The sequence below is a fragment of the Euprymna scolopes genome, chromosome 10 (assembly GCF_053919585.1).
Source record: "Euprymna scolopes isolate OS-2025 chromosome 10, ASM5391958v1, whole genome shotgun sequence".
Lineage (NCBI taxonomy): Eukaryota > Metazoa > Mollusca > Cephalopoda > Sepiida > Sepiolidae > Euprymna > Euprymna scolopes.
Genome location: NC_136491.1, coordinates 82,409,758 through 82,422,954, shown reverse-complemented (window position 1 = coordinate 82,422,954; position 13,197 = coordinate 82,409,758).

The following is a 13,197-nucleotide window of genomic DNA, read 5'->3' as shown; positions in this document are numbered from 1 at the left end:
ATTTTTAGGGATGCAGAGCACGATAACGACCGAAGCAAATTACGATATTAATATTAAGATTGTTGCAAAAAAAGTATTTTCTGCCAAGCAAATACATATCGCAAAAATTCAAAACGTCTATATTTTGTTTTTTGATGTATTGAATCACAAAAAAATAAATAATCAATGTTTTTTGTTTTGTTTTTTTTTCTTTCTTATGATCCATTTTTCAATCCACTTCAGTTACAAAAATAAAATCAATATTTATATATACTTTAATTTGAATAATAATCTATAGGAAAAAAATAACCATGCCCGTAGTATTACTCAATACGATTCATTTTGAAAATAGCGAAATGTAATTTAGGAATGGATTTGTTTAACTTCTTTAGTTTTTAGTGGATGCTAAAAATATATGGGTGTTTTATAATATTCAATAAAATAAAATAGTATTTTTTCAAATCATATTCATATCCATTACATTTTGAAATTAAATATTTTGCTTACGGTGTATGTTTACGCATTATCAAAAAAAAAAAAATATATATATATATATATATATAGAGAGAGAGAGAGAGAGAGAGAGAGAGAGATAGATAGATAGATAAATAACGTAACTTATTAAAAAGAAAACAGAAACAAACTCCAGATCTTCAATGAAAAATATATTCAACTGTTGTTAATGTGGTTAAGAAGATTGTCAGATCATTCTACGGCACCAAAAAAATACCTGACTTCTGCTTTGAGATCTAAATAACACACGTTCTCCTTAATAATGAAACCTTGCTCGTGCTGCACCATTATCAATTGTCACGGTATTGTCTGACACACATTTACCCTTATCATCGAGTAATTTTTGTGCTATGATAAGTGGTGACCCCTTACCTATATATATATCTATATATATATATATATATATATATATATATATATATATATATATATATATACATTTGTTCTATGATAAGTGGTGACCCCTTACCTATATATATATATATATATATATATATATATATATATATAGTAAGTTATAAAATATATATGGCGATTAAGCTACACTGAATATTCCGCGTTTCATCCACTCTAGGACTCTTCAGGCTTATGCGCGAATCAAAATTCGCGCATAAGACTGAAGAGTACTAGAGTGGATGAAACGCGGAATATTCAGTGTAGCTTAATCGCCATATATATTTTATAACGTACTAACTAGCTCTACCTACGTATTTGCGCACTTCTGAAGTAAATACTTAAAGTTTACGCATAAATTTATACTTTCGTATATTAATTTTATGTGAGTAAATTAAGTAGTTATAATTTATATATATATATAACTACTTAATTTACTCACATAAAATTAATATACGAAAGTATATATATATAACTACTTAATTTAAGACTATAAACTATATATATATATATATATATATATATATATATAACTACTTAATTTACTCACATAAAATTAATATACGAAAGTATAAAGTATTTTCTATCATAGTCAACCATATAGGAGCCTATTCGTGACCAGACACACACACAGACGTTCAGCTTCATATTATATTATATTATGTTATATTATATTTTATAACTTACTATATATATATATATATATATATATATATATATATATATATAGTAAGTTATAAAATATACATGGCGATTAAGCTACACTGAATATTCCGCGTTTATCCCACTCTAGGACTCTTCAAGCTTATGCGCATTTGAAGTGTCCTAGAGTGGATGAAACGCGGAATATTCAATGCAGCTTAATCGCCATATATATTTTATAACTTACTAACTAGCTCTACCGACGTATTGAGCACTTTTGAAGTTAATACTTAAAGTTTACGCATAAATTTATACTTTCGTATATTAATTTTATGTGAGTAAATGAAGTAGTTATATATATATATATATATATATATATATATATATATATATGCATATAACTACTCAGTCAACGAGTATATATATATATATATATAACTACTTAGTCAACGAGTATATATATATAACTACTTAGTCAACGAACCGGAAGTCCAAGACTCGAGTTTCGCCCTCATTTGGATTCATCAGTTAGACACATCCGAACTCAGGACTCGAAACCCGAGCATGTGAGGCAAGCACTCTACCAACTGTGCAAACGCCCCGCACACAAGAAGTTCATTATATATATATATATATATAGAGAGAGAGAGAGAGAAAGAGAGAGAGAGAGACAGACAGACAGACAGACAGACAGACAGACAGAGAACGACAAACAGACAGGCAGACAGAAAGAAACAGAGAGAGACAATGAGAGAGAGAGAGATATGGCTTCCGATTGAGTTGTTACGAATTCGATTCTTGTTGAAAGTTTAGCCAAGCTGACGATGGGTGATATCTAGAAACACGTGTTCATGGATAACTTTTATGGACGGAAAAAATATTTAATTAAAAAATATTCAAATATTCAGTAAGGAAAATGAATAATTATAACAAAAAAAATACGTCCCAAAAAATGGCGACGACGTAAATAAACAAAGGCAGGTAACTCCCTCAATGGTTAGGTGCGTGTAGCAATTAAATACCACATAATCACCAATAAAAAAATAAATAACCAATAGATCTTTATATATATATATATATATATATATATATATATATATATATATATATATATATATATATATATATACACTAGCGGCCAAATATCTGATGGGTTTTTTTTTCAATTTCAAGGGGGTACAACTAAACTTATACACATTTAACATATCTCTTATGTTGATATAGTATATTAATTACACTTCATTGTAAATGATAGAAAAAAGTTATGAGCATTTCAATTTTTTTAATTACAGTGGTCAAAACCATAGGATAAAGCAAAGAAAATAATTTATTGTGGACTGTGTAGTCAGTTTGTTCACTTTTCTAAGTACGAAAATGACGAATAAGTCAATTACGTCACTTTGTAGTCATTGCTACCGGTTCATTATGACACCTAAAATTGATGCTTCCGTCAAAAAATCAATTATTAAACTTAATGGGGAAAACAATTCAATACATTATGACTTGAAGCAGTCGAAAAGTACCGTTGAGAGAGTTATAAAGGATTTCAAGAATACTGAGAAAATTCTACCACCGAAGAAAATTGCAGACCTCGAATAACTTCTCCTAGAAAAGATCGATTGATTAAGAAGATGGCAATGAACGATAGGTTTCAGCCAGCATTTTTCGTGAACTACATGCCTATCATGACAACAAAGCGTCTCGTAAAACAGTATCAAGACGCCTGAATTCAATTGGTATGTTTGCGAGATCACCAGCTAAGAAACCGTTGATAAACAAGAAGAATAAGAAACTCAGGTTAAGCTTTACTCAAGAGCATGTAGTGTGGACAGATGATCAGTGGCGAAATATATTTTTTTCTGATGAAAGTAAGTTTAATGTATATGGATCTGACGGGAATAAATTTATAAGGATGTTTGCATGCGAAATATTTAATTAAAATGCACAAAGAAAACGGTAAAGTTTGGTGAAGGGCAGCGTAATGGTTTTCGTAATGATTTCACGGGAAAGAACGACTGGTCTGGTCCGTCTAAACATCAGAGTTTATTGGACAAAATACAAGAATTTGTTGAGAGATCATGTCATCCCAATACTTCGAAACTCTGAGTGTGAAAAACCTATTTTCTGCAGGATAACGTACCCTGCCACAAGACTAAGCATGTAATGGAATTTTTGAACGAGCAAAATGTGAATGTTTTCGATTGGCCTCCTCAAAGTCCAAACCTAAACCCCATTGAAAACCTATGGTCTACTTTGGGGAACCGTGTGAGTGCAAGAAACTCTATCAATACTGAAGATCTGTGGTTAAAACTTAAAGAAGAATGTGCAGAAGTTTCACGTGATGAATGTCGCCATCTCATTCAATCTTGCAGTAGAAGGTGTGCTGCAGTTATAGAAAATAAAGGCTTGTTCACTAGATATTAAATGTGTGTCTATCAATTTTGGGTATTTTGATGTTTCAATGTTATTATTTTTAAATGTATTTTCTTTGTCTCACAGTTTTGGACACTTTAATTTAAAAAATAAAATTTGAAATGCTCATAACTTTTTTTTCTATCCTTTATAATAACGTGTAATTAATAATCAACATAAGAGATATGTTTAATGTGATTTTAATTTAGTAGTTGTAATCCACCCCTGCATTTTCTGGAGAGAAACTAAACTGTCCTAGATTTTTGTTTGACCCCTAGTATATATATAAAATCCAATATAGGGGTAAAAAAAAGGAGATCAAAACGTACTCAATACTGAAGTAGAGCTAAATGCAATCTTTATTTTTTTTTATCTTTAGTGAATACAGAGCAAACTTCAATGCTCTGTATTCATTTTCTCTCTCTGTCTCTCTCTCTCTTTCTCTCTCTCTCTCCCTCTCTCCCTCTCTCCCGCTCTCTCCCTCTCTCTCTCTCTCTCTCTCTCTCTCTCTCTCTCTCTATATATATATATATATATATATATATATATATATATATATATATATATATATACAGGGTGTCCGTAAAGTTACTATACAGTCTTACAAGTTACTATACAGACACCCTGTAATATATTAACAGTACAATAAATTTTCGCTCTTCCAAAGTTAACTTGCGTGGTATGCTTGATTAAATAAACCTGTAAAAAAAATAAATATCAACTATTAATACAAATATGATACAATACAACAATAAGATTGTATAGTAACTTTACGGACACCCTGTGTGTGTGTGTATATATATATATATATATATATATATATATATATATATATATATATATATATATATATAAAAATGAAACGTCTGGTTTGTTACTTTTCACCAACTAAAAAAACACCGAACCGATTTCTTCCACATTTCGGTATAGTATTTTCAGTTTACTCATGCGTGTTTTTATATATTACTTTTTTTTAATTATAACCTTATACTTAATTGTTATTTTATAAATTATGTGGTTTTATTTGTTTCGATATGGCCATGTTTTTATTTGGGGAAAAATCACATCACCGCCCACCGTCACGTGACATCACTTTTCGTTTCGCTTAATAATATTTTTACAATATGGGTAAATTTTAAATGGATAACATTTAATCGCGTGATTATTGAAAATGTAATAATGGACTTACGTAAAAAAAAAAAATTTATTTTTAAAATTAAATTATTTCATTTTTGTTAATACAATTTTATTTTCATAAATAAAAATAAATAAAGTACGATTTTTTAATTCTTTTGATCAAATTCGATTTTTAGAGGCACAATTAAAAAAATACTATCAACACGGAACGAAAAAAAAAGGCGGACATTAGCGAGATTGCCTACCTACTAAATTCCATAAGCTTCACTTTTTAACCTTTTTTTTTAATTGATAACATTTAATCACGTGATTATTGAAAATGTAATAATGTGATGAAAATTTAATTTAATGTAATCACATGTGGACGCTTTCCTGCGCAATATTCATCGAAAATCTCAACATATCCAATGTGAACGGTGAGTTGGACTGATAAAAAAATACTAGAAATTGATGTTTTTCATTTAAAATTAAATTATTTCATATTTGTTAATAAGATTTTATTTTTATAAATAAAAATAAATAAAGTAAGATTTTCCTGTTAATATCATCGATCACATACTTAAGACAATAAGAAAAAATAATTGAAAAAACATTTTTATAACTTTTCACGTGGAGGTTCATTTTACAATTATAACGCTGTACTAAATTGAATACGAAATTTATTGAATACTGAACCCTCACGTGAAGTTATAAAAATGTTCTTTCGGATGTTTTTATGACTTGCAACTTAAGTCTGTAATAACAAGAAAAAAGTTTTAAAAAAGTGAAAATTGTGGAATTTAGGAGGGGATCTCGCTAACGCCCCCCCCCCCCAAATAAACAAACAAAAAATCGAAAAGAACCTCTCTCAATCATACGGGCAAGGGGAATAGGTTTACTAGGACTTTGTATTATAAACTAAGCACCCCTTAAAAATTCTTCAAATATTAAAACATTAAATCGACATTTTTGGGCATAATTAATGGGGATGTGTCAAAAAATAATTTGTACATTTTGTTGAAAATAAAAAAATTCTGTACTTTCACCTAACAATTTACAGTTTTCATAAAAAGCATCCATATTTTCTCATAATAAAAAATTCTATTTGCAAAGAGAAACGTTTATGAGAATTATGAGAAAAAAATGTAAGCTTTCTTGGAAAAAAAACTTTCACCTAACAATTTACGGTAAAAAAATCAATGTTTTTATAAAACAATTGCAAAAATAATAACAGTAACTAAACAATACAAAATACGACTTTTCTGGAAAAAAACTATAAATTTCAATAAATTTGCAGTAGGTTTTTGTTATTTTATATTAATTGTATTTCTATTTTTTCCAGTTTGTTTGTTTGGAAATTCGTCTGCAACTGTTACTTTGCTCGGCTTCTCCGGTGACTGCCGGTGAAGCCTGAATCATAATTGACGAAAAATCCCGAGAATCTGGGTCAAGTTATGCAAGAGAGTACCAAAAAATATATGAGGTTTTTCATTGTACATTGTATATATATATATGAAAAAAGTTTTTTAATTTTTTTTTCATAATATTATTATTTTGTATTCCTGCACGTCACCAATTAAAAACGAATAAAGAAAAGTTATAAGCTTTTATACTTTTCGCATTCTTTTTTATTCATATATATATATATATATATATATATATATATATATATATATATATATATATATATATATATATATTTGTTTACTGTATTTTGGGGAAAGAGTTCCGACGAAGTGCTCGATTACAAAGAAAAACTTTTTCGATATAAGAGTTAAATATTTGTTTATTAATTCTACAGAAGTTCAGAAAAAGATTGGTACCGTCGGTTTCAAGCCCAACACAACGGGAAATCGCTCATGGTAACACGTAAATGATGTTCAGCTCTCGTCACCCATCTTGTTTCTGGCTGACGAGAGCTGAACATCATTTACGTGTTACCATTAACGGTTTCCCGTTGTGTTGGGCTTGAAACCGACGGTACCAATCTTTTTCTGAACTTTTGTATAATTAATAAACAAATATATATATATATATATATATATATCAGTTCATGTCATATGCTACTGGTACCATGTAACTCAGTACTACCTGCCTCAGGGTCGGGTCACCGGCGACTAAACTCGTTCCCCCACCAGATCTGTTTGGTGAGGAGGGTGGCTAGTCTCCCTGAAGGATTAAAAACAAGACCTTCCACAGGGCGAATGAACCTTTTTTCCGGGTCAACGGCCAACTAGCAACGTGTGTGTTTGTGTGTATGTATGTGTGTGTTGGGGTGGAGAGGGCTCCCGTAAGCCGTGGTGAAGGCAACCTTTCTAGGAGAAGAAAATCTCTGATTTAAAAAACTATAAAGCGGGAGACCAGTACCCGCATTAAGCTGGTCTGCAGTTTAACTTGTTGTGGCTATCTTGCTCTTGCTTGTTGCTGGATCTCAACATTTTGAACTGAGAGGGAGACTTAGCTGTCGTACAAAGCTAAGACTCTATAACATCATTTGTGTATAGATACTCCCTCAGGCATTTGTCTATTAAAATGGTCCTGTGGCGATGAAACTCATTTTTGGTGTCTGAGGGAGTGGCACTCGCCTGACAAGATGTTACAATCATATATATATATATATATATATATATATATATATATATATATGTCAATTCTAAGGTTAATACTTTACAGAGGTGTAGCAATCAATGAGTTTTTAACGAGGTTAATGCGAAAGTGCTCAATATCGATCTAGGGTAAGGCATACTTTTCATTAGTTTTACATAAGTATATTTATGCCGCTACAAATTCATGAGCATTTTTTTGGTAAGTCACTTACAAGTAACTAGATACTTCTTCGGGCAATATTTCTTATACAAATGTAGAATCCATAATGAAAACTGGAAAAAAATACGGACTTTTATACAAGCAAGCTCCTCTGAAGAGATCTCTAGTTACTTGTAACTGGCTGACCGAAACATGGTAATAAATGTAAAACTAATCAAAAGTATATATATATATATATATATATATATATATACATGCATATGTGTGTATACATACAAGTACACACACACACACACACACACACACACACATATATATATATATAACTATTATTATTATTATTATTATTATTATTATTATTATTATGTTTAATAATGTAAGTACGTATACGCGCGTATGTATACATATTTTCTGATTTCTGAATGAAATACTTTAGTCGTCTGGGGGCGTTTCTCTATGATTAAGTTAAACATTGTAATTTTCAAGTCATGTATTTGATTAACATCTTTTCCTTTCCTTTATTCTCGAAGTTTTTTTTGTTTTTTTTTCATTTCCGTCTTAATGGCTGTCCCGCATCTGCATGAAACGTCTCTTTTTTATTTTATTTCTCCCTTATTTTTTTTTTTTTTATCTCCTTCAATTTTCTATTGTCTTTACTTGCCCGGTTTATTCATTTTGTTTTTGTTTTGTTTTTTTTTGTTTTTTTTTTCGTGTTTTCTATTTCTCTTTGGCTTTTCTTTCTTTGTCTTGTGCCTTCGTCTCTCTCTCTCTCTCTCTCTCTCTCTCTCTCTCTCTCTCTCTTCCCCACTCTTCCTCTTTCCTTCTCATAATCACTCTTTCTCTCTTTCCTCTCTCTCTCTCTCTCTTACTCTCTCTCTTTATCTCTCTCTCCATATATATATATATATATATATATATATATATATATCTCCATATATATATATATATATATATATATACATGCATACATACATACATGTCTATAAGCATACGCTCATATATACCCAGATACATACACAATGCATAATACACAAACATACATATACATACCCACATTCATACATACACATATACATACATATACATCCACATATACAAAATAACATGGGATATATATATATATATATATATATATATATATATATATATATATCCCATCTTATTTTGTCTATAACTTTCTTTCTTCATCTCTCTCTACATTTGTTTTTCCCTACGCAACTATACCTTTTTCTAATCTGCACTCTCTTTTTCCCTTTCTCTATCCTCTACCTTTCTCTTTCTCTCTCCCCCTCTCTCTCTCTTTCTCTCTCTCTCTCTCTCTCTCTATATATATATATATATATATATATATATATATATAAATCTCAAAAGCATTCTTCCTCATATTTTTTTATCTATAACTTTTTTCTTAATATATCTGCATTTGTCAATCTCTCTCCCTCTCTCTCTCTCTCTCTCTTTCTCTCTCTCTCTCTCTATCTTGATTTTTGTCTCTAACTCAATCTCAATCTATATTTATCTCTTTCTCTCTCGATAAATACATCTCTTTGTATATCTATCGATCTTTTTATCTCTCTATCTATCTCACTATACCTCTGTCGCAATCTAATATCTTTCCCATCTTTATCTTTCTCTCCTTCTTTTTCATATATGTATGTATGTATGCATGTATGTATGTATGTATGAATGTGTGTATGTATGTATGTATGTATGTATGTATGTATGTATGTATGTATGTATCTATGTATGTATGTATGTTCCTTGCTTCAGTTTTTTTATTATTATTATTATTCCCCAATTATCACTTTATATTATGATAGGTTTTAATTGGAAAATCCAATAAAACCTGAAAGTACCCATAATTATATTTCTATGTGCAGTGGTATATAATTTCAGTTTTCCCAGGCATAATTACATAATTTCGCCTTTCAATTCAAAATTAAAACTAGAACAACTTTTCTTAAAGACGTCAAAGTAGGCGCAAATTATCATTAATTATGAATTTTCCAAACCTCTATTGTACTTCAGCGTTATTGTTATGTTGTTTTGGGTCTTTTTTTGAACCTGTGTAAAATGATACTAATTTCAGTTTTGAAACTACATCAGAGTTTGGTATCGATCTCGTTTGGGAACTTAGGTCAGCTAATATGAGTTATATACCCTCTTTTAATGAACGCTGGGAATGTCTCTTCTCTTCTCGAGGCTATGGTTCACCATGTTCGCCGGATGACATTTCAGAAAGTTGGAACGCATTCATACATTTGTAATTTGGATTATTCGGACTATTGTTCTCATCTTGAGTGTTATTTGCACATCATTTTAGTCGATGTAACCTCCGACTTTCTTCGGGTATATTTTTTTTAACGATAATTTTTCTGTCGAACTCGGGAATCTACATGGATGTAACAGAGCGTAGATGCCTGTGTGACAGCAGCAGCAGCAGCTGTATACAAATGACGGAGCTGTGTGCGATTTGACGTTACATAGAGAAAGACATAAATAGGAAGGGCAAAGATAGTCGGTTTACACACGTGACCGAGAGCGACAGGGAAAGTCGAGTCCTAAACATGGCCGGACAAATAGTATTGTTAAGCACATCGGAGTACGGGGAGACTCTTGAACAAGCGACAGGCTGTTATTCTGAAAGTACCTGTAAATAAATGTCTATTGTCGCAACTTAAGAAAAATAGAGCCGAGTTTTTCTTGTCTCTGCTTCCTTGCAACTGTCATCATACAACGTGTGGGTCCCAAGTCTTGACGTGTAATGACTACGGTATACAGAATCGCAAAGCGAATTATTTAATTCACGGGGCTAGAATGCTTTCGTTGTCAGCTACTAGAATTCATGGCGTAACTTATAAAGTACTCAGTAAAAATTCAGTTTTAAGTGACACCCTTCTGAAGGTTGAAAGTTCAATCCTCAGTGCAGCCGATATTAAGAAAACAATTGCAAATTAAGGTTTCTGCTAATTAATAATAATTCATGCAAATTAACCGATGGCTTATACTTCAGATGGGTGGTTATCTTATGTCTACATAAACAGTGAGTAAATAAACTTCTCTGCATGATCAGATTGTCCGTTTGATGCTGTCGTACCACATACAGCAGCTTATATTTCAAGATGGCTGCAGATCTAGTACTGTTGCTAAACTTTAATGAACCAACGAAAACCGCTGTTCAAAATGATCTTGCAATTGAGTGACACATTATTCATACGCAAAATTCGACTTTATGTATCAACCGAATCTCCTTGTGTGATAAACTTATTGCATTGCTTTTCTCAAAATTCGATGCTTTTTGTGGAACAATTTTCTTTGAACTGAAAATAGGTTTTAGATTCCAATATCACTTCTTCATTGTAGCCAAATCTCTTTCACTGGAGCATTCATTTTCTTGCGGGGAGGGGGGGTCTACAAACAGCTACTAATAACTTGGGGCTAGTCAGGAAGCTATGGTGAATACGAATGCAGTTCAAAGTGCATTACATACCGGTTTACCGTCCTTGACTTGTAACACACTGCATTGTCTTGGCGAAAAAGCACTTTTTCTTCGCCATTTGGAACCGTTTCCCGACGAATATATATATATATATATATATATATATATATATATATATATATGTGTGTGTGTGTGTGTGTGTGTGTGTGTGTGTGTGTGTGTGTGTGTGTGTGTGTGATCTAATTTCTGGAGCATTTTTTTATTCTTGTGATTAAGAGAGGTGGTGTTTGATCTAAAACTGATGGGGAGCTATGATTAAATATACTGTTTGTTTTTAAATCCCCGAAACAGTGTTTCATAGTAAACAACTGATGATCCCTTAAATTAGCATTAGGACTATTGTAAATTCGAGGGAGCAAGTTGATGCATTGATTTCAGGTGATTTCAGTTTACTGACTAAATAGCTTTCTAACGAATGATAAAAAATGTAAAAATTAAGTAAGTTTTTTTATATAGTTTTAAAGGTTAAAAACTTCCAAGACTATATATATATATATATATATATATATATATATATGATGTATGATGATTGCAACGTCTTGTCAGACGAGTACCACTCCCTCAGACACTGCAAGTTCATACGCCCGAAAAATGACATATAGTCCTACCAGCGAATTCACATGCTCAAGCAGACATGACACTAAAGACGGTCATTGTTATACATACATATCTATACACGCGCACACACATACATATGTACACATATCACACACATATATACATGCGTACATACACAATACACAATACGCAATACGCACACATATATATATACACACACACATGCAAACATAAACAAGACGGTCATTGGTATACATACATATAAATATATACATGCATACATACATGTCTATAAGCATACGCTCATATATACCCAGATACATACACAATGCATAATACACAAACATACATATACATACCCACATTCATACATACACATATACATACATATACATCCACATATACAAATACATACACACATATACTTACACATACATATACGTACACATATGCACATATATATACATGCACTTACCTACATATACATACACATCCATATATATGCATTCATACACATACACACATACATGCACACATAAACATACATATACATACACACCTGCATACATACACATACATGCATATACACACATACATGAATACAAACATTTATAAATGTATATATGTACACACACAAACATAAATACACATAGATGCATATACATAAATATACACATAGATATAAATATATATAAACTCACACATACATATATAAATATACACACACATACATATATAAATATACATACACATATAAATACATAGATACATATAATGATGGCAGAATAATTGTTACATGCATCCAGCATTACAGGCGTACACACGTCACAGCTTTTTTATCGCCACAGGACTTATTTCTTTTTTTTTTATAATAGACAAATGCCTGAGGGAGTATCTATACAAAGATGATGTTACAGAGTTTTAGCGTCGTACGACAGAAAAATCTCTCTCTCTCTCTGTTCAAAATGTTGACATCCAGCAACAAGCAAGAGTAAGATAGCCAGCAACAAGTCAAACTGCAGATCAGCTTAATGCGGGTACTGGTCTCCCGCTTTGTTTTTTTTTAAATAAAAAGTTTGGTTGAGACAAACACTTTTGTAATAGTAACTGACGATGATATAAACAAATTCACACATTTTTTCACAAATAAACTCAGCGACGGAGAGTCAAAAATGTAAACAGTCCAACCGACATATATTAAAGACGCTTACTTTTTTTTTTAAATAAAAAGTTTTGTTGAGACAAACAGTTTTGGAAAAGTAACTAACGATGATATAAACAAATTCACACATTTTTTCACAAATAAACTCAGCGACGGA